Here is a 26,390-nt window from a genome sequence, read left to right on the forward strand (position 1 = left end):
TTCTAGCCAATAGAATCCAACAGCACATCATAAAAATAATTCACCCTGATCAAGTGGGATTTATACCAGGTATGCAAGGCTGGTTTAATATCAGAAAAACCATTAATGTAATCCATCACATAAATAAAACAAAAGATAAAAACCACATGATCTTATCAATAGATGCAGAAAAGGCATTTAACAAAGTTCAACACCCATTTATGATAAAAACTCTTACCAAAATAGGAATTGAAGGAAAATTCCTCAACATAATAAAGGGCATCTATGCGGAGCCAACAGCCAATATCACTCTAAATGGAGAGAACCTGAAAGCATTTCCCTTGAGAACGGGAACCAGACAAGGATGCCCTTTATCACCACTCTTATTCAACATCGTACTTGAAGTCCTAGCCAGGGCAATTAGGCTAGACAAAGAAATAAAGGGTATCCAGATTGGCAAGGAGGAAGTAAAGCTATCACTATTTGCAGATGACATGATCATATACATGGAAAACCCTAAGGAATCCTCCAGAAAACTACTGAAACTAATAGAAGAGTTTGGAAGAGTCTCAGGTTATAAAATAAACTTACAAAAATCACTTGGATTCCTCTACATCAACAAAAAGAACACCGAAGAGGAAATAACCAAATCAATACCATTCACAGTAGCCCCCAAGAAGATAAAATACTTAGGAATAAATCTTACCAAGGATGTAAAAGACCTATACAAAGAAAACTATAAAACTCTGCTACAAGAAATTCAAAAGGACATACTTAAGTGGAAAAACATACCCCGTTCATGGATAGGAAGACTTAACATAGTAAAAATGTCTATTCTACCAAAAGCCATCTATACATATAACGTACTTCCAATCCAAATACCAATGTCATGTTTTAAGGGGATAGAGAAACAAATCACTAATTTCATATGGAAGGGAAAGAACCCCCGGATAAGCAAAGCATTACTGAAAAAGAAGGAGAAAGTGGGAGGCCTCACTCTACCTGATTTCAGAACCTATTATACAGCTACAGTAGTCAAAACAGCCTGGTACTGGTACAACAACAGGCACATAGACCAATGGAACAGAATTGAGAACCCAGATATAAATCCATCCACGTATGAGCAACTGATATTTGACAAAGGACCAGTGTCAGTAAATTGGGGAAAAGATAGTGTTTTTAACAAATGGTGCTGGCATGACTGGATATCCATTTGCAAAAGAATGAAACAGGACCCATACCTCACACCATGCACAAAAACTAACTCCAAGTGGATCAAAGACCTAAACATAAAGACTAAAACGATAAAGATCATGGAAGAAAAAATAGGGACAACCCTAGGAGCCCTAATACAGGGCATAAACAGAATACAAAACATTACCAAAAATGATGAGGAGAAACCAGATAACCGGGAGCTCCTAAAAATCAAACACCTATGCTCATCTAAAGACTTCACCAAAAGAGTAAAAAGACCACCTACAGACTGGGAAAGAATATTCAGCTATGACATCTCAGACCAACGCCTGATCTCTAAAATCTACATGATTCTGTCAAAACTCAACCACAAAAAGACAAACAACCCAATCAAGAAGTGGGCAAAGGATATGAACGCACATTTCACTAAAGAAGATATTCAGGCAGCCAACAGATACATGAGAAAATGCTCCCGATCATTAGCCATTAGAGAAATGCAAATTAAAACTACGATGAGATTCCATCTCACACCAACTAGACTGGCATTAATCCAAAAAACACAAAATAATAAATGTTGGAGAGGCTGCGGAGAGTTTGGAACTCTCATACACTGCTGGTGGGATTGTAAAATGGTAGAACCACTTTGGAAATCCATCTGGCGTTATCTTAAACAGTTAGAAATAGAACTACCATACAACCCAGAAATCCCACTCCTCGGAATATACCCTAGAGATACAAGAGCCTTCACACAAACAGATACATGCACACCCATGTTTATTGCAGCTCTGTTTACAATAGCAAAAAGCTGGAAGCAACCAAGATGTCCGTCAATGGATGAATGGGTAAATAAATTGTGGTATATTCACACAATGGAATACTACGCATCGATAAAGAACAGTGATGAATCTCTGAAACATTTCATAACATGGAGGAATCTGGAAGGCATTATGCTGAACGAAAAGAGTCAGAGACAAAAAGACAATTATTGTATAAGACCACTATTATAAGATCTTGAGAAATAGAAAAAATGGAGAAGAACACATACTTTTGTGGTTACCAAGGGGGGAGGGAGGGAGGGAGGGAGAGGGCTTTTTATTGATCAATCAGTAGATAAGAACTGCTTTGGGTGAAGGGAAAGACAACACTCAATACAAGGAAGGTCAGCCTAATTGGACTGGACTAAAAGCAAAGAGGTTTCCGGGATAAAATGAAAGCTTCAAAGGTCAGCGGAGCAGGGGCTGGGGTCTGGGGAACTTGGTTTGAGGGGACTTCTAAGTCAATGGGCAAAATAATTCTATTATGAAAACATTCTGCATCCCACTTTGAATTGTGGTGCCTGGGGTCCTAAATGCCAACAAGCGGCCATCTAAGATATATCAATTGGTCTCAACCCACCTGGAGCAAAGGCAAAGGAAGAACACCAAGGTCACACGACAATTAAGAACCCAAGAGACCGAAAGGGCCACATGAACCAGAGACCTACATTATCCTGAGACCAGAAGAACTAGTTGGTGCCCGGCCACAATCGATGTCTGCCCTGTCAGGGAGCACAACAGACAACTCCTGAGGGAGCAGGAGACCAATGGGATACAGACCCCAAATTCTCATGAAAAGACCATACCTAATGGTATGACTGCGACTAGAGGAATCCCAGAGACAATGCTCCCCAGAACTTCTGATGGCACAGGACAGGAACCATCCCCGAAGACAACTCATCAGGCATGAAAAGGACTGGTCAGTGGGGGGGAGAGAGATGCTGATGAAGAGTGAGCTAATTAAATCAGGTGGACACTGGACAGTGTGTTGGCAACTCTTGACTGGAGGGGGGATGGGAAGATAGAGAGAGAGGGAAGATGGCAAAATTGGCATGAAACGAGAGACTGAAAGGGCTGACTCAATAGGGGGAGAGCAAGTGGGAGAAGGGAGTAAGATGTATGTAAACCTACATGTGACAGACTGATTGGAATGGTAAATGTTCACTTGAAGCTTAATAAAAATTAATTAAAAAAAACAATATTTGCTATAATTATTATGCTTTCTCTTATTTTTTTGTCAGAATGGTGGTTGTCATTAATAGACTAACATTTTCTGCTACAAAAGATAATTTTCAAGTTTTCCTGATAAAAAGGTTTCTCCTCCCCAACTTTGATTTTTTTCTAAGTATTATAGTATATAGGGCATTAACTGATAGGACCATGGGGTAGACAGATAATTGAGAAAATATTGCCCGGAAAATTATTTATTAATTTGCTGAGGACCAGCATTTCCTATGCTCAGAAAGTTTCAGACATAAGGTAGACTGTGGCATTCAAAACTTTTTTATTAATGCAGTGTTGAAATGAGATCTCAAAGGCTCAAATGTGTAAGACACACTAAAACACAGTTACTTGATAAAAGGGGCCTGTGATGGTTAAGATTTGGGTCAACTTGGCTGGGCTATGATTCTGAGTTTTTGGCACTTGTGTGATGTTGTGGCCACTTCCCTGTTGAGATTTGATATGTGATCACCCCCATTATGGGATCTGATGTAGCCAGTCAGTTGAAGGGGACTTTCCTTGGGCATGTGGCCTGCATTGAGTGTAAGCAAACGTTCTGGCAGGGGTCAGGGGCTTTTGCTCATTCTAAATCCTGCAGCTGGCTCCTGTTTTCCTGAACTCTAGTTCTTGGGACTTGAGCTAGCAGCTTACCTGTGGTCTTGCCTGCCGATCTTGGGACTCATTGATCTTCACAGCCTGTGAGCAAGAGCCCTGCTCTCCAACATGCTGATCTTGTGTTTCCCAGCCCCTGTGGCTATGTGAATCAGGAGAAGCCTCTATTCTGACTCATGGTCTTGGGATATTACAGCCTCTACAACCATGTGAGCCATTTCCTTGATATAAATCTCTCTCTCTCTCTGTATATTTATATGCTTCACTGATTTTGCTTCTTTAGAGAACCCAGTGTATGACAGCGCCATAAGTGTGGAGCCCTCACTTCTCCCTAGTCTGTCTTTACTTCCTCTGGAACTCAGAGAATAGAATTTTAAAGATGATCTATAGACGACCTCTTCATAGTCCAAAAGTGGGAAGATTCAGGTATCAGAAAGGGTAGATGAGTATAAACGTCTAGTCCAGCTTTAGGAGTACCCAGTTCTAACTATGAACTGAATGCTTACTTATGTGTTTATATTCCACGGGGTGCCGTGAGTTCCTTAACACATGGCACTGTCTTTAATCTCACAGAGCACCCATTCAAGATAGAGACCTGTGATGGTTAAAGTTATGCACCAGTTAGGCTGGGCCATGATTCTCAGTGGTATGGCAGTTATCTAATGATGTAGTTTAGCAGTTATGTAATGATGTAATTTGGCAGTTATGTAAGAACTTATATATACTCTATTTTGTGATATAATGTAATCATCTAGACGATGGAATATGATGTGATAAGCCAATCAGTTGTTAGTGGAGTTTCCTCGGGGATGTAGCCTACACCCAGTATATATGGATATTCTGGTAAAGTTCACTGGCTTTTGCTCACTCTGAATTGTGCATCCAGGTTGTCATCATCTGACATCTGGTACTTGAGCCATCAGTCTGCTGTAATCCCTGTTGATCTCAGGATTCATCAGCTCCCACAGCCTGTGAGCCAGAAGCCTGCCGTCTTACCTGCCCCTCTTGGATTTGTCAGCATCTGGGGTCTGTGAGCCAGCTGACTGCTGTTTGATCTGCCAATCTTGGGCTCGTCACCCCTCGCAGCTGCATGATTCAGGAGAAGCCTCCAGTCTGACACCTGACCCATAGACTTGGGACTTGCCAGCTATTACGACTTCGTGAGCCATTTCCTTCAGATAAATCTATTTATCTCCTTCTCTTTATACACACACACACACACACACACACACACACACTTCACTGGTTTTGCTTCTCTAGAGAACCCAGCCTAAGACTTTTGGTACTAGAGTGATTCCGGAGAAACAAAATTGTAAGGATGAGTTTTCTAAATTGGTTCTCAAGTCTTATTAGTCTTAAAAATATTGATGGTTTTCCTTCCAGTAGTAAAGAGGGCACTGTTAATCCATGGAGTGAGGTGGCAACAGAAATATGCAAAATATCACCACCAATAGATTATGTCTTGGTGAGAGGCAAGGCTCTAGGCGATCATGTTTCATACTTTTCTACGATTTCGTCAGAATGAGAAGTATAAGGAGGCTGATTGGTTAGTTCTACTTTAGCAAGACAAAGTGGTGAAAGGAAGAGATGAGCACAGAGCTTCAAAATCACTGCTCAAGCACCACATAAATGACCTCAACTTTGTCACACAGGCTCTGAAAGAAAACCTTATTTCTTGTAGCAAGAGAGCTGATATTGCTGAAAAACTAAACCTACAGTCTTACTGTAAGAGTGGCTGAATTACAATGCCAATTGAATTTCCAACCTCAAATGGTGCCTGAAGTTAAAGTGGGGGCATTGGTTGGGAATAAATTGGATTCTGAAACTTGAGATGGTGACATGTGGGCAGATAATCAGGAAGTTGGGGACAATGAGCCCTTAAATTCCATTGAATCACTCAACAGAACCAGCCTTTGCACTCCCATCTGAAGAGACTATTTCATCTTTGTCTGCAAAACCACCCTTCCCAGTAAAACCATTACCCCCTCCACTCCCATCTGATGAGATTAGCTCAGCTGTGTCTGAAGAGCATTTTTCTGAGATATCAACCAGAACAGCATCTGGGTCATTGCCTGTGGCATCATCTGAGGCAGATGCCTTACAAAACTTTGCTGAATATTCTCAGAACATATCCACAACACCCATTTTATTGCTTCTAGATTAGACTTAAGTCCCAGCAAGCCACAAAAGGTGAAGTACAAAGTGTGACCCAGGAGGAGGTATGAAACACAAGAAAAGAACGTCCCAAACTGAATTAAGACACCTAACTACAGTGGGGCTGCTTGGACCCTGTGGTGGTAGGGGCTAAGTGCTGGCACCCGATTGACAAAGACAAGGTGGGCTTGGTTACTGTAATGAACAGTGGTGCCAAAACATTAATTAGCTCTAGTCTGACTTGCATGGACTTATGGTATTGGCTGCTTAGTCATGGTGTCCCTACCAATGAAATAGATGGGAAATCTACTAAATATTTACTTCATCTGTATAAGCAGAGGATTTCTAGGTCAAGTGAGCTGCAGTCTAACTTGAATCACCAGAATAGAGAGTCACAGTCCCTCAATCAATTCCCAGACTTGAACCAGTTTATAGATCTACAATCCCTTGAATATAGCAGAGGCTTGGCCTCCTTGAAGAAGGACAGCACTACACTGCCAAAAATTTATACAGTTAATCTTTCTCCCAGCCTTCCGAAAAGTGTTCTATGACCTTTTATGAGAGTGACTGTTCATTGTGAAAAAGGAAATAATCAGACTTGTGAGGGATTACTGGATACTGGCTCTAAAATTACACTAATTTCAAGAGACACAAAACTTCACTGTGGTCCACGAGTCAGAGTAGGGCCATCTGGATACCAGATCATTATTTGAGACTTAGCTCAGGTTCATCACACAGTGTGTCCAGTGGTTCCCCGAACCCATCCTGTAGTGATTTCCCCGGTTCCAGAATGCATAATGGAATGGATTTACTCAGCAACTGGTAGAGCCCCGACATTGGATCTCTGAAAACTGGAGTAAGTACCATTATGATAGGAAAAGCCAAGTGGAAGCCATTAGAACTGCCCCTACCTAAGAAAATAGTAAACAAAAAGCAATACCACATTTCTGGAGGGTGATTGGAGAGACCACTGCCACCATCAAGGATTTGAAGACTGCAGGGGTGATGATTCCCATGACATCCCAACTCATCTCGCCTACTTGGCCTATGCAAAAAACAGATGAATCTTGGACAATGACAGTGGATTATCATAAACTTCATCAGGTGGTGACTCCAATTGCAGCTGCTGTTCCAGATGTGGTTTCAGTACTTGAGCAAGTTAATACATCTCTTGTTACCTGGTACATAGCTATTGATCCGGCCAATGCCTTTTTCTTAATTACGGTTTTGATGGAACACCAGAAGAAATTTGCCTTCCGCTGGCAAGGCCAGAAATACACCTTCGCTTTCCTACCTTATAGGTATATCAACTCTCCAGCCCTATGTCATAAATTAGTCTGTAGGAAACTTGATTGCTTTTCTCTTTCACAAGACATCACACTGGTCCATTACACTGATGACATTATGCCGAATGGATGTATTAAGGAAGAAGTGTCAGTGATTCTGAATTTATTGGTAAAACTTTTGCATGCTGGAGGATGGGAAATTAATCCCACAAAATTTCAGGCTGCCCTCAAGCTACTCTGCCTCTTGGGCCATATAATCTGGCTGCTAAAATGTAGCTTGAAGTGTCAGTAGCAGATAGAAATGCTGTTTGGAGTCTTTGGCAGGCCTGTATTGGTGAATCACAGTGCAGACCCTTAGGATTTTGGAGCAAACCCCTGCCATCCTCTGCAGACAATACTTTCATTTTGAGGAACAGCTTTTGGCTTGTTACTGGGCCTTAGTAGAGACTGCTTAACAATGAGCCACCAAGTCACCATGCAGCAGGAGTTGACCATCATGAGCTGGATGTTGTCTGACCCACAGAGCCATAAACTCAGACATAACATGACATCATTAAATGAAAATGGTGTATACAAATCGGCCTTGAGCAGGATCTGAAGGTACAAGTAAGCTGCATGAGGAAATGGTCCTAATGTCTATTGTCTCCACCTGTATCACATTACCTGCCTCTCCCAGGCTGCACCTATAGCCTCAGGGACAGTTCCTTGTGATCAGTTGAGTGAGGAAGAGAAAACTTATGCGTGGTTTATAGATGGTGTCTTAGTCATCTGGTGCTGCTATAACAGAAATGCTACAAGTAGACAGATTTAACAAAGAGAAGTTAATTTCCTCACAAAAAAGTAGGCTAAAAGTCCAAATTCAGGGCATGAGCTCCAGAGAAAGGCTTTCTTTCTCTGTCGGCCTTTTCATCAATCTTCCCCCAGGCTAGGAGCCTCACTGCACAGGGAGCCCATGTCCAAAGGACACAGTCTGCTCCTGGCACTGCTTTCCTTGTGGTATGAGGTCCCCCTGTCCCTCTGGTTGCTTCTCTCTTTTAATCTCAAGAGATTGCCTCAAGACACAATCCAGTCTTGTAGATGGAGTCCTGCCTCCTTAACACAACTTCCACCCATTCTCCCTCATTAACATCACAAAGGCAGGATTTACAACATATAGGAAAATCACACAATACTGGGAATCATGGCCCAGCCAAATTGATACATACATTTTTGGGGGGATATAATTCAATCCATGACAGATGGTTCTGCATCAAGTGCAAGCACCCCTCGAAAGTGGACAGCCTCAGCAATGCAGCCATTTCTGGGACTTCCCTGAAGGACTCTGGTGAAGGGAAATCTTCCCGACAGGCAGAACTTTCAACAGTGTACCTCCTTATTCACTTCGCCTTGAAGGAAAAATGCCTAGGTGTGCCATTGTATACTGATTCATGGGGCTGTGGCCGATGGTTGGCTGGATGGTCAGGGACTCGGGAGGGACATGACTGGGAAATTGGAGACAAGGAGGTATGGAGAAGAGGTATGTGGATAGATCTCTCTGATTGGACCAAAGGAATGAAGAGTCTTATGTGTCTTATGTGAATGGTCACCAAGGATGACCTCTGCAGAGGAGGATTTTAATAATCAAGAGAATAAAAAAAAAAAAAAAATCAAGAGAATAGGATGACTTATTCTGTGGAAACCAGTCATCTTCTTTTCCCAGCCACTCCCATCATTGTCCAATGGGCTCATGAAAAAAGTGGTCATGGTGGCATTGATGGAGGTCTGTATTGCTCAGTAACATGGCCTTCTACTCATCAAGGCTGACTTGGCTACAGCCAATGCTGAATGCCAAATATACCAGCAATAGAGATCAACTTTGAGGCTCCGATATGGCACCATTCCTCGAGGTGATCAGCCAGCAACCTGGTGGCAGGTTAATTACATCAGACTACTTCCATCATAGAAAGCACAGAGTTTTGTTCTTATTGGGATAGATGCTTACTCTGGATACAGATTATGCTTCCCTGCACACGTAACTAAGATCAGTGGACTCATAACATGCCTTATCCACTGTCATGAAATCCCATAGAGCAACACCTTGGATCAAGGGACTTACTTCACAGCAAATGAAGTATAGCAATGGGCCCATGCTCATGGAATTCACTGGTCTTACCATGTTCCTTATTATCCTGAAGCAGCCGGCTTGATGGAACAATGGAATGGCCTTCTAAACACACAATTATGGTGCCACCTAGCTGGCACAACATTGTAGGATTGAAGCAATGTTCTCCAGGAGGCTATATATGTTCTAAACCAGCATCCAATACATGGTGCTGTTTCTCCCATAGGCAGGATTCACAGCTCCAGGAATCAAGGGGTGGAGAAGGGATTGGCACCATTCACTGTTACCTCTATTGACCCACTTGCAAAATTTTTGCTCCCTGTCCCCATGACCCTATGCTCTGCAGGTCTAGACATCTTAGTTCCAAAGGGAGGAATGGTCCCACACGAAGAAACACCAAAGATCCCACTCAACTGGAATTTAAGAACACCACCTGGCCATTTGGCCTACTTATTCCTTTGGATCAACGGACAACCAAGGGATTTACCACATTGGCTGGTGTGGTTGACCCTGAGAACGAAGGAGAAATTGGATTGATGTTGCATAATGGAGGTAAAGAAGAGTATTTCTGCAATACAGGAGATCCCTTAAAGCGTCTCTTAGTATTATTAAAGTCACTGAAAAATACAGCAACCCAATTCCAACATGACTACTAATAGTCCAGACCCTTCAGGAATGAAGGTTTAGGTCACCTCAGCAGGCAAAGAACAATGACCAGCTGAGGTGCTTGGTGAGTGGAAAGGGAATATGGAATGGGTGGAGGAAGAAGGTAGTTCTAAATACCAGCTGTGACCATGTGCCAAGTTGCAGAAAAGAAGCCTGTAACTGTTACGGGTATGTCTTCCTTGTGTGTCTGCATCAAATATTTTTGTTTTTTTCACTGATAAAATATAAGATGTACACAGGGCTAGTGTGTTTTTGGTTGTAGGCATGTTAGATGTATCATGTTAGGCACAAGTATGACTTTGTAATTTTCTTTATTTAGCGATCTTATATTGTTTCGGGAGATGTGTACAGGTGCCAATTTGACAAGAGGTGGGCTGTGATGGTTAAGGTTGTGTGTCAGCTTGCTGAAGTGATGAACTGAAGGGGCATCGTTTGAAAGCAAAGTTAGTAAAACAAATATACCCAAGGCTCTTTCCTCATTCCTTCTGCCACAGCAAAGTCAAACACCTTGTGTAGGAATTAAACTTGGAGAGTTCTTAGGGGTATTTGAAGAGATGTCTCTGATGAAACTGTCATAGCCTATCATTCACTGTGCTCACTCTTATATTTTCCTCTTCTTTTCCATCTTAGGAAATACGATTCCCTAATTCAGGCTCAGGCTCAAGAACTGATCCATTTATGTCAGAAAATATAAGAAGGGATTGGTGGATGTAACCTTTTCACACAGTATGTGAAAAATACAATCAAGTCTTTTAAGGACTTCATCAGGAATGCTAACATTTCCAACTACCAGAGACAGAGATTTTGTGATCAACTGGCCCAAGGAAGCCAGCTGGCAGAGTGCCTCATGAGCAAACTCACTATGGGTAAGTTGACCACAGGCTCTGAAGACCCTTAGCTCCTACCAAGGTCCTAATCTTACATAAGATTCTATGCCTCCACAACTCTATGAGTGACTTTTTAACCAGATGCCCTGCTTTTCGTCTCACACTCTAGGGGCCATGACTATATCAAGATGGGCAAGGCATGAGTACAGCGAGGAAACACATAGAACTGGAGGTGACGTTATTATAACTGGCTCCTTCATCACAGGCTTTTGGTGTTGGAGGCAGCAGCCATCCCATCTTCTTTGCTTGTTTGTTTTTTATCAGTGCTGTCTTTACTAAGGAGCCTTGGTTGCACAGTGGTTAAGAGCTCGGCAGCTAACCAGTAGGTCAGCAGTTCGAACCCACCAGCTGCTCCTTGGAAACCCTATGGGCAGTTGTACTCTGTCCTATAGGGTTGCTATGAGTTGGAATCAACTCAACAGCAATGGGCTCGGCTTGGGCTTGGTCTTTAGTAGCTTTCTTCAAGGGATTTGTCCTTCCTGGATTTCTATTTCCTCATTTGTAAATCTGTGAATGCTGTAGACATCAAATGAAGTAATGATCCTGGGTGTTTCTGAAAAAAGAATAAAGTCCCTCACTGTTTTGGGGTTAGTTGAAACACTGGGTATAGTAGAACCTGCTGATGGTAAAGTTGATTTATACTGGAACAGTTTTTATAGAGAAAATTACCCCTGAGAACACCTGAGTAAGCAGAACAGGGGCAGACATGGAGGCACCCTTGTAGTCCTCTGACTTTGGAGGACAGGTGGAACCTGGTTGTTTGTTCTCTCCTCAGAGACTGGAGTAGGTTCCGTGTAAAAATAGTAGTGGGACACACAACCATGGTCTAGCAACCAGCTCTGTGGTGGAAATGAAGACTGGAGAAGTTCAGACAGCAGCTGGGGAACAAAAAATATTTTAATTTTTTGCCTGGCTCAGGTGGCAGACATGGCAATGATTCATTACATCAGGAACACTCTACGAGGGGGGCTCAGGAAGGCATGCCAGGCCACTTCTCTAAACACCAACCTGAGGGCTCCTGGAATACTTCTCAGAGCACCCAGACCACACGTGTAGAGTATTTATGTCTCTGCACAGACACACCCCTGTGTTTTTAATTTAGATTCCAGGTCAGTAGTCTTTGATGAACTGTGAAGACCAGAAAGGTGATATAAACCTGAAAAAGGGCAAAAGCCCCAGATTTCAAACTGATAAAAAATAAAAGTGATAAAATACTGAAAGTATAGGTCATGTTGATCCTTTGCAAAGTTTGAATTTGTTGTATTCAAAGTATAACATCCCAGTTGCATTATGGTGTGTAACTCTTATTACTGAGAAACAAACAAACAAAAAAGCAAGGATATCTTGATTGGTAAAAGTGTTTATAAGCTCGTAAAGTATCCTGGAACTGCCTTTATTCCCCCAGACTTAATATTTACTGGGTTCCTGCTTTGTGGAATATCCACCTCGTTATCCCTCCCTGCACAGCAGCCACCTTGGATCCCTTTCTCACTCTCATGCTTACGATTTCCTCTTGCTTTCAAGGACCCTTCTGAGGAGGACTACACTAAAACTACTGGAACTACTTTGCCTGATGGCTCAGGGACCTGAAATTACCTGGGTGTTTATGTCAGTCCCACAGCAATCAGTTGCTCTCTGCCTGAAAAGCACTTAACACTGACTGACAGATGCTGGAGTATGAATTCCATCTACCTGACTTGAGGAGACCTTTGTCGTGAACTGGCTTTGGGAAAACAGAATCTAAAGGCCAGCTTTGTAAAGATTCAGATGGATAAATAGAAGGAAAACAAGAGCTATCAGTACAATGTTTATCTTGGAAGTCCAAATGAGACAGTGATTTACCTGAGACTGTGAGAAGGAAGAATAAAATCTTTAAGTCCAACGGGAAAGAAGCCTATGGTGGAAGAGAGGTGGAGAAGCAAAGATAATGGTGGGAATTTGGGCGATACTAGGAAGAACCTGGTCAGCTTTGAACTAACGCAAATTCTTTGACTCCACACCTAAAGATTCTGATTTAAATGGTGTGGAGTTGGATTTGGGCATCATTATTCTCGGCAGTGGGTGTGGTATTCTTAAAAACCTCCCTGGGTGATTCTAATATGCAGATAGAGATGAGAGAGATGATTGGTCTAGTAGGGTCTCAGGTCACTAGCGTTGGAGTATTCCAATGGTGTGGCTACTTCATAGAAAAGGCTGAACATCAACTGTTGATGAAATTTGCATTCCTTTCTCAACAGTCTTGTTTTTATATAACATCGAAAAAAGAGAAGAGAAAAAAGTAGAGGATACATTAGAAATATAACTGTCTATGTAGAATAGAGTCACTCCACCTTTTTTTGATCACAAGATGCAGTAAGAAATATATAATTCTTTGTGACCCAGCATATGTTAAAAAATTTTTGTGGTCACTACATGTAATGGATCCTAGTATTGTCCTTTCTGATTCTTTAAATAAAACCTGTAATTAGTCACAACATTGATTTTACAACCTACTCATGGTTCAGAATTGCAATTTGAAAAACTTGCTTTTTACCAACATTTTTTATTAAACAAAACCCCCAAAAAGAGCTTTTAGGACTTACTTACCTAAAGAGACTATGTTGTTGACTGCCGTCAAGTCAATTCTGACTCAGAGAACCCTGTAGGACCGAGTAGATGAGCCCCACAGGGTTTCCAAGGAGTGGCTGGTAGAATCAAACTGCTAACCCTTTTGATTAGCAGCCTGAACTCTTAACTACTTTGCTCCCAGGGCTCCAAAGAGACTATAACAGGAAAAAAAACAAAACCTAAACGTTCAGGGAACATATTACATATTTACATTTCCCATTCTCTACAATGGCGTAAAAGGAAATCTATAGGTGCCAGCAGTTAAGCACTCAGTTTATAACCTGAAGGTTGGCGGTTCCAAACTTACCCAGTCGCTCCACAGGAGAAAGACCTGACCATTTGCTTCTGAAAAGATTACAGCCGAGAAACCTTTGTGGGGCAGTTCTACTCTGTCACATGGAGTCACTAGGAGTTGAAATCCACTCAACGGCAACTAAAAACAAAAACACAATGGCATAAAGTACTTAAAAAACAAACAAAAACAGTTCAGTGGTTTTTTTTTTTTTTAAACAAATGAACATAGAACTACCACATGACCTATGACCCGTCAGTCCCAATTCTAGGTATATACCCAGAAGAAGTGAAAGCACGAAAGTAAACAGAAACTTGCACACCAATGTTGACTGCAGCACTTTCACAACAGCCAAAATGTTGAAACAACTGAAATGTCCATCAACATGAATGGATAGACAAAAAGGAATATTACTCAGCCATAAAGAGAAATGAAGTCATGATGCATGCCACAACATGGATGAACCTTGAAAACATTATGATGAGTGAAATAAGTCAGTTGCAAAAGGACCAATACCATATGATCTCACTTAAACAAAGTAAGGAAATACGTGTTGTTGTTGTTAGGTGCTGTCAAGTCAGTTCTTAATCATAGTGACCCTATGTCCAACATAACGAAACACTGCCTGCTCCTGTGCTATCCTCACAATCATTGTTATGTTCAAGCCCACTGTTGTGGCCACTGTGTCAGTCCATCTCATTGAGGATCTTGCTCTTTTTTGCTGACCCTCTATTTACAAAGCGTGATATTTTTCTCCAGGGGCTGGTCCCTCCTGATAACATGTCCAAAGTACATGAGGTGAAGTTTTGCCATCCTTGCTTCTAAGAAGCATTCTGGCAGTACTTATTCCAAGACAGATTTGTTCGTTCTGTGATCAATTATTCTTCGTCAACACCATAATTCAAAGGCATCAATTCTACAGTCTTCCTTATTCATTGTCCAGCTTTTACATGCATATGAGGCAATTGAAAATACCATGGCTTATTCAAACACGCTTTAGTCCTCAAAATGACTTCTTTGCTTTTTAAGGCTTTAAAGAGGTCTTCTGTAGCAGATAAGTCCTTTGATTGCTTGACTGCTGCTTCCATGGACATTGATTGTGGAAATGAATAATAAAATGAAATTCTTGACAACTTCAATCTTTTCTCTGTTTATCATGATGTTGCTTATTAGTCCAGTTATGAGAATTTTCTTTTCTTTATGTTCAGATGTAATCTATACTGAAGGCTGTAGTCTTTGATCCTGATCAGTAAGTGCTTCAAGTCCTCTTCACTTTCAGCAAGCAAGGCTGTGTCATCTGCATATGGCAGGTTGCTAATGAGTCTTCCTCTAATCCTGATGCGGCATTCTTCTTTGTACAGTCCAGCTTCTCGGTGTATTTACTCAGCATACAGGTTGAATATGTATGGTGAAAGGATACAACCCTGATGCACACCTTTCCTGATTTTAAACCACACAGTATCCCCTTGTTCTGTTCACGTGACTGCCCCTTGGTCTAGGTACGGAATTTGCATGAGCACAACTGCATGTTCTGGAATTCCCAGCCTTCGCAATATTATCCATAACTTGTTATGATCCACACAGTCAAATGCCTTTGTGTAGTCAATAAAACACAGGTAAACATCTTTCTGCTATTCTCTGCTTTCAGCCAAGATCCTCTGATATCAGCAATGGAATCCTTCATTCCACTGACAGACGGTCAGATGAGTGGGAAGGAAGTATATAGAAATCAAAAGTTATTAGTTACCAGGGGTAGAAGGGAGCAGGAAATGGGGAGTTTTTGCTTAGGAGACACTGAGTTTACGTTAATGGTGATGGAATAATTTGGAAAAGGATAGTAAGAGTGGTTGCAAAATCTGAAAAATGTAATCAATGTCAATAATATATATGTAGAAATTATGGGATTGGCATATGTTTAGTTGTGTATATTATCACCACAGTTTTAAAAAAAATTTTTTCCCTTAAAAACTCATTTGAAATGAATCAGATTACAGAGACCACCTAAAAACAATAAGTTAATAGTTTTTCACTTGAAAATTCTGTTAGTTTATCTATTGAACATATTCCTAGAAATTCCCCTAAGATACAACCTGATGTGGAAGTCACTTTAGAGAATATCGGCCTCCATGGGGTAAAACAGATTGGTTCAAGATTAAAGCTTCACTCTTTATCTGCTAATTCCCATTTTTCTCTCTCTGATGATTTCTTTTTTTCCCTGATCTCTTTAGAAGAATGCTTGCAAGCCCTTTCTGTAAAGCCTTTTTCCTTTCCCTACCAAGATGACCCAATAGCCTCTGGTGCTCATTGACTTTATCCAGATTGGAGCCTTTCTTCTCCCTTTCTCCAAACTCTGAGATGCAGATGAAAAGGCCAGAGTCCTGGGTTCTGGTCCCAGTTTCTCATTTGTACGTCATCTAGGTTTAGCTGGTCCTTAGTCTCTTGCCACACCTGTCTCCTCATCTGCAAAAGGTAGAACTATACTTGAATGGTCCCTGCTCCTTTACACATTTTGGGACTCTTCCCTTGGCACCACCCCACCGATTTATAAGGACTAGGACATGAATTTAGGAGGGAGATTTTCCTGAATATATTCTCTCCTATAATCAGCTGTTTCTGAAAGTTCATGCTTGAGAGCTACCCACATCTTTTCCTGGGAGGTGTGAGAGGTCTTCATTTTCCTCCGGAAGAGTACAATAGAGAGTAAACTGACAGCTGAGGAGGGATCTAACCAACCCATATGCAGCATCTTTGAGTAGGGCTATCACCAGCACCAGGGAATGGGATCTAAGTATATTTCAGAGCACATTTCCTCTAACCTGCTGTCGTCACTAACTCCTTCCAAACTGGAGCTCATCCACTTAACTGCACTCAGTGTACACCTGGCCTCCATCACCACTTCTCACTCTAGCCTCATTTAGCAGGGGATGATAGAAGATTCTCATCTGGATTTCTTCCTTTCTGTTTCAGGTGACAACGAATGCTGAAACTATGAAAAGATCTTGTCTAATTTCAACAGTGCATAGTCAAAAACTTCAGCTAAGTTCCCAAATTGATGACCAAAACTAACACAACAAAACAAGTGAAAGTCCAAACCTGAAAGCAAGATGAAAATTGAAAGTCACAGCCACTTAGGATTTTTACTCCAAACAGCTGGTTTCAAGGCAGAAACCACAAACCCTCAGCCTCCTAATGCGATAACTGCCCGAAGGGCACTGTTGACTACATTCACAGATAATCTTGAAAGAACCAGATCCTTTTCCCTCCCCAGTCCCAGCCTGTGGATGGCAGGAGTTAGCAGCAGCTGGAAGAAAATCTCAGGGACTTGGGAATAATAATATCACTGCGGACTATTCATCAGCTTTTTGGCACATGTCCATTTCCTTTGAAAGTTGAGGGTTTTAAAATCTCTGAAAATAAACTTTATTTTATACATGCTCTGTTGCCTAAAATTTTCTTTGTAGATATCAAAATTATAAAGTTTTCTTTTCCAAGCTAATCTAAGAAATTCCATCATTAATACATCCACTACATTTATACCTCAGAGTGATAACAACCCAGTTTAGATGCACCACTTCCTTCCAAAGTTCAATGTTACTAAGCACCTGGTTTTACTTAGAAAAACAATATTGGGTCTCACACCCAGGAACAGAGCTAACACCATCTGTCCTTGTGGCGAGGTGCCTGTAATCAAGGCAGCAGACTCACACGTGTCTAAGCCTGGGTTCTCAAAGAAACAGCGATAGACTGTGCACCAAAGAAGGATCCTCAGAGCTTGCTGTTCACACGTGATGAAGAAAAACCTTCCTGTACAGTTCCAGGAGATATTCCATCCTAGAGGTCTCTGTTGAGGTCTCCCAGATGAAACTAGGAGGTTGCAAATAATTTTACTCTCCTGTTTGTTGTTTTTTTTTTTTTTTGTTTGTTTTTCCCTGGAAATAAATTTCTCATAACCGTTGATTTGTCTTTTGAAATCAAGTATAAAAGCAGGATATCTTTTTCAGAAACTTTGAAACATGCAAAGTAGCCTCAAACTTACCAGACTTCCAGTCTACAATAGGCTGATTCAAGGAAGAAGGACGAAGTAGACACTTCTCCCAAATGCTGGGTGGCAGGAAGGGATCCCTTCAGATGAGTTTGTACAGCAGATTAGTGATCTTTTTTTATTGTAGCAGTGAGTGGTAGCGGGGACGGTCACATCGTCCAGCAAGAAGGAGACCCATAGGGAGTCAATTTTAGTCCAGGATTCTGCCAGCTCTTCACAGCCTGCCATATTTTACAATCATCCTGTCCCCACCCCCAGCAACTATGGGAAAATTTTGAAACCTACAGAAAAATTTGAAAGAATTATACAATGATCACCTCACACTGTTTTACTAAGTTCAGCAATTGATATTCATTTGCTCTTTCTGTCTGTACACACGCCCACACAAACATACGTATTTCTTTAGTAAATTCAGACAAAAAGAAAACTCCTAAATACCTCAGCATGTATATCTTGAGATTAAGAACATTATTCTATATCACCGTAACACAATTCAATTATCAAACTTAAGAATATCAATATTAATTCACTTTGGGAATACCTAACATACTGTGCAGATACAAATTTCATCCATTGTTTTGTATAGATAGATAGATAGACAGATTGATACAAATATATCAGGAGAGTGAGAGTAAGGGTGCTAGGGCCAGAAGGCCAGAGCAAGGGCAGGTTGAGAGTTGTGGTGCTGTTGTTGTTTGTCCAACCTCCAATCAAGGCTCCTAAATGGCACTTGATTGTTACATCTCTTTATTCCTAATTACATTGAACTGTCTCCCTACTCCCTTCCTACTCCTTTGTTGTGGTTTTTGAAGAGGGCAGACCCATTGTCTTCCCCTACATTCTGATCAAGCTGAACTCTTTGGGTGAGAACACTACATATGTAATGCCCTGTGCTTTGTACAGCACCCTGTCAGGAAGGAAAGAGGGGTCAGTGTGTTCATCACTGTTACTGATTCTTAGTGTAAGGATGTGTCTGTCCTCTCCACTGGAAAGAGACATTTTTCACTTTGTAATTTTTAGATAGTTTGTGGGATGAAACTTAGAGAGCGTGTAAATACACTGTGTCCACTTGTGAATCCTTAAAAGTTTTAATGTTTGTTGATGATCCCTGCCTGCATCAATTGTTGTATTAGTGCTTGCAACATGGAGACTTCTATGTCTATCTACAATTTTTAACCAAACATGTTGTGAGGTGCCATCAAGTGGATTTTGACTCATAGTGACCTCACTTGACAGGGTAGAACTGCCCCATGAGGTTTCCTAGGCTCTAATCTTTACAGGAGCAGATCACCAGGTCTTTCTCCCTGTACAGACCAGCTTCTTTCCTGGGCAAAAGTTAATAGCCGTCTGGGCTAGAAAGCGACCTTGGAGGTCCCTCAAGTAGTTTTTGCAAAGAACTAGGGAAAAAGTAACAACTCATCAAGGCCAAGAAAAATACCTCTACAGCTGTTTTTTCCAAAGAACCAAGGCAAAAGCCCATATAAAGGAACTCATTGCACCACAGATGTGTAAAAAATTTGTTGTGCTGGCAAAGGTATTAAGGAAATGACTCATTGAGTTGGAAAAATAAATTGAAATGCAAATACACATTTATACAACTATTGAACTCAGATGAAAAAAACATTCAAACATACACCTTCCACTTTTGGCAAACATGGACTAACCAAAACCAAACCCGTTGCGGTCGAGTAGATTACGACTGACGGTAAACCTATACAACAGACTAGAAATGCCCCATAGCGTTTTTACCGAATGCTGTGATCTTTATGGAAGCTGATTTCCACATCTTTCTCCCTCTGCCACATCTTTGTCCCGCAGACCGCCTGGTAGGTTCAAACTTCGGACTTGGGGTTAGCAGGTGAGCGCTCTTAACCACTGCAACAACGGGGCTCCTGAACAAAAAAAGACGAATTTTACGAAACACCGGTTTTCAAAACACTGGAAATCAGGCAACAGGGGCGAACAACCCTTCAAAACCAGGAAACAAGGTGAGCCCTAAGATTGCCCCAGCATAGTGCCTCTTCTGCAGTTGCTCTTCCAGACTATACCCTATAGAAATACTTGCACAAGTCGCCAAAGATATGTGTACAAGAATGATGGAAGTGTTCAATAAATAATAGTACACATAAACACTGGGAAAAGGTCGTTTAATGATGATTTTATTCTTTCAAGCATTTCCGGATTCCCAGGCGTACTCCTAATTTGTTTTCTGGGAGGACATGAGAGAACAGGAGGGTAAAGGAGCGCTCCACTTCCCGGGGTGGTCTCGAACAACCTTTCCGTTAACTACGGAACGCACTAATGGGCTGCACCACAGAGCCTTCAGTAGCCAGCGTTCCTGGTCTCAGTAAACGGGGATTTCTTACTAACCCCGATGCCACCCGCTTTCTTTGGCACAACTGCGCTGGCCCCACAGCCTCGAAAAACCAGAGGGGTTGGGGCGACAAATCGCGTTCTTCTTCACATTTGAAACCTGTGCTTTCGGTGAGTCCCGAGCTAGAAGGGGCACCGAATGGACTTCGCCCTCCCTACTCCTCTCCCGCCTCAGAAGTCAACGACCCCCAGAGACCCCCTAGTCTGCGACCCCCGTCCATCCCGGGCGGGGCCCACGACTAGCTGAGCCCCGTGGGCTTCGGGAAGTCCCTTCGCCTCTTCTGCTCCGCCCGCCCGCGCCGCTGGGCGCCCCCGGCTCGACTTGGTTGGCGTCGGTGGGGCGGGAGCTGGGAAAATAAGGGGGCAAAGGGGAACAGTGAAGGGGAGCGAAGGAAAACAGGGAGGCGTGGGTGAGGACTAGACCTCCGGGGGACCCTGTGCGGGGACTCAGTTGGGATCCTGGGAGTAGAGAACGGTTTTTCTGAAGTAGCAGAATGGGGAGGCAGGCGAGGGAGGGAACCGAGAGAAGGCTTGAAAGAGAGAAAAGCGAACTATCTCTAGCTATTCAACAGCAAAGCGAGGAAATATTGTGAATGTTTTCACTTCAAACATATTCAAGGAAACGCACCATTTTTGCAAGTTTATGGCCTGCGGTGATCGGATAGTGAGTGGTTGGTACTCTTCGTGGTGGCCGCAGTAACCTCGGCAGTGTCAGGCGTCTGTCTTGGCACGAACTGACTCCTCCTGAGGTTTGCCTTTAGTTCTTGCACAGGCCGCACCCCTTATTTGAGGCCATAGAGCGGCAGGACTCAGCTGCGAGTCAGGAGAAGCGAAAGAAACCCAATAGTGCACAAGCCTGGGGTCTGGTGAACCAGAAACCATAGATGTTCCCCACGAGTGAGAAGAAGGTGAAATGCTGCCTCTCACTGAGTCTAATGACATGTGGTCATAACCATTTTTCTGACTGAGATATTTCAGCTATCAGTATGACTTTTTTAGACTAAAGAATGAATTATTAGTGAGTTGAAAATATAGTCCAAGCCCCTTGCCATGCTCTACACAGTCTTACTCCATCCTCTGTCCCCCATGTCTATGCCAACAGTTAACTCTTCGAATGTAACTCCCATAGTGCCAAATGTAAAAATCTTAACTGGGCGGCTTATTAAATGGTAAATATAACCATCACACAGATCAAGTTATAGGAAATTTCCATCATCCCAGCAAGGTCTGTAGAACCCTTTTCCAATGCATCCCCGCCCGCCCACGTTTAGTTGTTCACTCTTATGATTTCTGTCACCAGAGATTAGTGTTTTGGAGTTCACGTTAATGAACGTATATCTTGTAGTACCTGGCTTTTTTTTTTTTTTTTTTTTCCCCAGTCAAGCAGAGTCGTGTTTTTGGGAATACATTCATCCACATTTTTGCCTGCCTGCTTCACTAGTTAATTTCTACAACATTAATGCAGGTTATTCCAAAGTGTGAATACACCAGTATTGGTGGGCAATTGGGTTATTTCTAGTGTTTGCTTGTGACCAAGGCTGCTACGAATATTTTTGGATGAGTCTTTTGAGGACGTGTGCATCCATTTTCCTTGAGGAGGTAGGATTCCTGCGAGTGGCTCTGATGATACAGTGGTCAAGACTCTGCATTATGGTCTCAGCACCTTCGGTTCAAATCCCATTCACGCCATGTAGTTGAAACTTCCTTCTGCAGCCCAGTCCTTCAAAAGTTATTGTGCTTTTGCTGGAGGCAGCTTCTCAGGAGCGCAGTCAAAGAATTGGTGAATGATAGTTTCCACCAGCCATACGGAGAGAGCTTCAGGAAAAAGTGAAAATCTGCGGAAGCAGTAACCAAGGCTGCAAGGACAGTTTCCTCCACCTTCACGGGAGCAGCCCAGAGGACCCTTCTAGGGGATGACCCCAGAGCTACAACCTTTTAGAGGCTGGGGATCTGAATGCTTTTGAAGTAGCGAAAATGCATTTTCTTTAGTGTTTTAATAGTAGAGAGAGTATATTTTCTCATTTGTTTTAGTATAGCTGTACAAACTGTGATTAATCTCTAGTCCTTGGAAAATGGTGCAGGCTGTGTTCAAAATATAGCTGAGCAGCCTGCTCCACTCTTAAACACAACAAACACCCTAATACCTTACAACATGTTTTCCCCTATTCAAAATAGGTGATTAAGAGCTTGACATGACTAATGTCATAATGATGCTCTAAGTAATCTCTAAACATTTAATTGTACCAGCTATACTGGTCTCTTCCAAAGGGGTGCAGAGCTATCTCAGCCCCTGTGGCTTTGGTCTCTTTTCTTCTTTGTTCTCTTGAGAAATGGCCTTCAGCCTGCAAACCAACAAAAGGCTTTCTTTCTTGCTCCCTGTCTCAGCCACAGTGGACTTGGCAAAACAGCTTCACTAGCCCAGAGATTCTTATGAGAGTTTTTCAGCCTGTTAGAAATATACTGATTAAAGTCCAGATGCCTGACATGTTCATCTTTAGTTTAATAAAGAGTTTTTGTAGTTGTTTTGTGATGTATAAAACCATCTGTGGACTAGTGCTCAAAACATTAGGTAACCCTAATCTTTCCCATATAAAACCTTCCCATCAACCCTTTAGAGCAGACAGAATTTGGGAGGAGTTTAATTCCCTCTCTCTCTTGAATACCGGTATTCAATAAAGCCTTCTTACTGCTTACCTCCTCCTGTCTCTGTATTGGCTTTGCCGCAGGCCGCTCAACCTGCAATTTGCCCTAACACTTTGGGGAGAGGAGCCAAGGATCCCCCGAGCAAGTATTCATGAGGCCCTGAATCCGACCTGCGTTTAAATCTCGGTGGGACCTTTATTCGCAAAGAATATGTTCTTTTAGTCAGTCCACACAAAATTTTCGTATATAAAAACAAAATAGTGCTCCCAAATTTATACGACCTGCTTCCCATAACGCGTCGCCCTCTTCCCTCTGCTCCCTCCCCCGTCATGAGTTAGGGGAGAAAAGGGTTTGGGACCGCGAAGAGGGAGCTTGGGCTGCAGCTCCAAAGTCCCAGGAGCAAGTTTCCCCTCTCTTCCTGTTCCCCGCGGTTGTTCGCGGCCCTCATCCCCTTCCTTTCGCGCTCTTCCGGAGCCAGAGTTCTCGAAACCGGGTTCTCAGAGTGACCAGGTCCAGAAGGAATTTTCGGAAATATCAGGGTTTCAGAACTCTTGACTCCCACATACAGTGAGTCCGCCGGACCCTGCGCAAGCTCTGGCTTTGAGCCTTGAGTTTTTCAGTGGGAAAAGGTGAGACTGTGTCCTTGAATTTGTAAAGTCAGGGATTACTTTCACACGAGTAATTATGACTCTAGCTCCGAAGACAATGATAATTATGTAGAAAGCGAAAAACAGCAGTGCCCGACTAGCTCAGTCGGTAGAGCATGAGACTCTTAATCTCAGGGTCGTGGGTTCGAGCCCCACGTTGGGCGGGCGCCTTTTATGCCCCCTTCCATTGTCACAGAATCTTTTCTAGCTGCTTACCAAGAGAATAAAAAAAAAGAGAGAGAAGAAAAACCCATTGCCACCGAGCGAATTCTGACTTATGGCGACCCGTATAGGACAGAGTAGAACTGCCCCATAGAGTTTCCAAGGAACTTTGGTGGATTTCAACTGCCGACCTTTTGATAAGCAGCCGAGAGGTCTTACCCACTTTGCAACCGAAGCTCCACCAGCAGAATTAGGACCTTCTACATTGTCAGTTCGCATTCCAATCGCCACTAGTTATCAATGCATCTTGATAGCATGTTCGATCAATTTCAGACTGCAGCAGCTGATAAAAATCTTCTATTTCTTCATCTTTGGCCCCAGTGGTTGGTGCGTAAATTTGAATAATAGTCATATTAGCTGGTCTTCCTTGTAAGCGTATGGATATTATCCTATCTCTGACAGTGTTGTACTTCAGGATAGATCTTGAAATGTTCTTTTTGATGATGAATGCAACACCATTCCTCTTCAAGTTGTCATTCCCGGAATCGTAGACTGTATAATTGTCCGTTTCAAAATGCCCAATACCAGTCCATTTCAGCTCACTAATGCCTAGGATATTGATGTTTATGCGTTCCATTTCATTTTTGACAATTTCCAATTTTCCTAGATTCGTACTTCGTATATTCCAGGTTCCGATTATCAATGGATGTTTGCAGCTGTTTCTTCTCATTTGAAGTCGTGCCACATCAGCAAATGAAGATCCCGGAAGCTTTACGCCATCCACGTCATTAAGGTCGGCTCTACTTTGAGGAGACAGCTCTTCCCCAGTCATCTTTTGAGTGTCTTCCAACCTGGGGGGCTCATCTTCCAGCACTATATCAGACAATGTTCCGCTGCTATTCATAAGGTTTTCACTGGCTAATGCTTTTCAGAAGTAGACTGCCGGGTCCTTCTTCCTAGTCTGTCTTAGGCTGGAAGCTCAGCTGAAACCTGTCCCCCGTGGGTGACCCTGCTGGTATCTGAATACCAGTGGCATAGCTTCCAGCATCACAGCAACACGCAAGTCCCCACAGTAGACACACACACACAGAAAACATGATGTCAATGAGTGATCTGAGAGGTAATCTCAACAGAGCTGTGAAAACCATCCAAAGAAACCAAAGGAAACTCTAGGGCTGCCCAAAGGGCTCATAAACAAAGTGGCCTAGCAGCTGGGATAGAAATTATTCATGAGCTCAGTAACATCTGCTTCCACTTACCAAGGCTAATCTGGCTACAGCCATTACTCAGTGCCCAAAACCAACAGTGGGAAACAACTCAGCGTCCCTGATATGACACCAGTCCCCAGTGGAGGTGGGGCTATCAGCCAGCCACATGATGGCAGGTTGAGGACATAGGACCCATGATGGTTAATGTCATGTGTCCACTTGATTAGGTTATGATTCTCAGTGGTTTGGCAGAAGTTGGACATCCTGCTTTTTCATAATGCAATATAGTATACTCACTTCCATGATGTGATCTCACGTGATCAGCCAATCAGTTGTAAGAGGAGTTTTCTGAGGGGTGTGGTGTGTATCCACTACATATGGACTTTCCAGCAAAACTTATCCACCTCCCCCCAAATTGGCTGATAACAGGAGGTGGTCTTTCTAGCTTGGCCAGCCCCCATCTGAGTCACTTTGTTAGCATAAACCTTCAGGTGTGGTCTGGAGGCCTATAGGAAACATTCCAACTCATAGTGACCCTATAGGATAGAGTTTCCAAGGAACACCTGGTAGATTCAAACTGCAGACCTTGTTGGTTAGCAGCCATAGCACTTAACCACGATGCCACCAGGGTTTCCTAGGAAACAAAGGAATCTGAATTACTTAGCGAATTCCAAGGGTTTACAGTTATCTCAAGGCACCCTGGTGGGACAGTGGTTAAGTGCTGGGCTGCTAACCCAAAGGTCAGTGGTTTCAATCCACCAGCCATTCCACTGGAGAAAGTTGTGTCGATCTGCTTCCATAAGGACTTAAATCCTCAGAAACTCTCTTGGGCAGGTCTACCCTGTACTATATAAAAGTAGGTAGGAGTCAGAGTCGACTTGACAACAATGGTTGTTTTTGTTTTTGGTTTAGAGTTATCTCTCAGAAACCAAGGACAAAGATCAAATGCCTTGGATGAAATTAAATTCTTTACCCTACAGTTCATTTCAGAAAACATCTAAAAAACAGTGAATGATATACTGAGAAGTTGCAATGTAACAGACATGGCCAAGCTCTTAGAAAACCGACTGTGGCTGTATAAGTGTCAGACCTCTGTCTTGGAGCCTCAAGAGCATGTGGTCAATTTTAAGTCACAGCAGATGAGGTTAGTCTGGTTTGTCTAAGTGTGTAAATGGGTCAACACGGTTAATTGTTTTATTGTAAATCTGACAAATAGATGCTTGTTGTAAGAAAAACTTACCAAAAAAAGAAGTGTATAAAGAAGAAAATGAAAGTTATCCTGCCTCCCTCCTGAACCCACTCCCGGATAAACCTTTGCTGACACACCTTTACATATCGTACATAAGAAACTGTGGTGGCTTTGGAGTGTAATGGGAGCTGTTTGCCCAAGGGACACGTGAATCCCAAGTCCTGCCCTGACAATCATCTGCCCTCCCTGGGCAATGAGAAATGGGTGAAGGCAGAGAAAAGGAAATACCACTATTGTCTGCAGAAATTTCAC

At 42.5% G+C, this 26,390-nt stretch overlaps 1 long non-coding RNA gene and 1 other non-coding gene across 2 annotated transcripts; both read left to right on the plus strand.

The window, feature by feature from the left end:
• The first annotated feature begins 3,230 nt into the window (after positions 1 to 3,230).
• On the plus strand, positions 3,231 to 13,193 carry LOC126071570 (uncharacterized). The gene is made up of 4 exons (XR_007516351.1): positions 3,231 to 4,981; positions 9,709 to 9,914; positions 10,659 to 10,894; positions 12,440 to 13,193. It is a non-coding gene; the product is annotated as an uncharacterized LOC126071570 (long non-coding RNA).
• A 10,417-nt stretch (positions 13,194 to 23,610) lies between these two features.
• Positions 23,611 to 23,683, plus strand: TRNAK-CUU (transfer RNA lysine (anticodon CUU)). The gene has a single exon. It is a non-coding gene; the product is annotated as a tRNA-Lys (tRNA).
• Positions 23,684 to 26,390: the final 2,707 nt, after the last annotated feature.

The sequence above is a fragment of the Elephas maximus genome, chromosome 3, assembly GCF_024166365.1.
Source record: "Elephas maximus indicus isolate mEleMax1 chromosome 3, mEleMax1 primary haplotype, whole genome shotgun sequence".
Taxonomy (NCBI): domain Eukaryota; kingdom Metazoa; phylum Chordata; class Mammalia; order Proboscidea; family Elephantidae; genus Elephas; species Elephas maximus.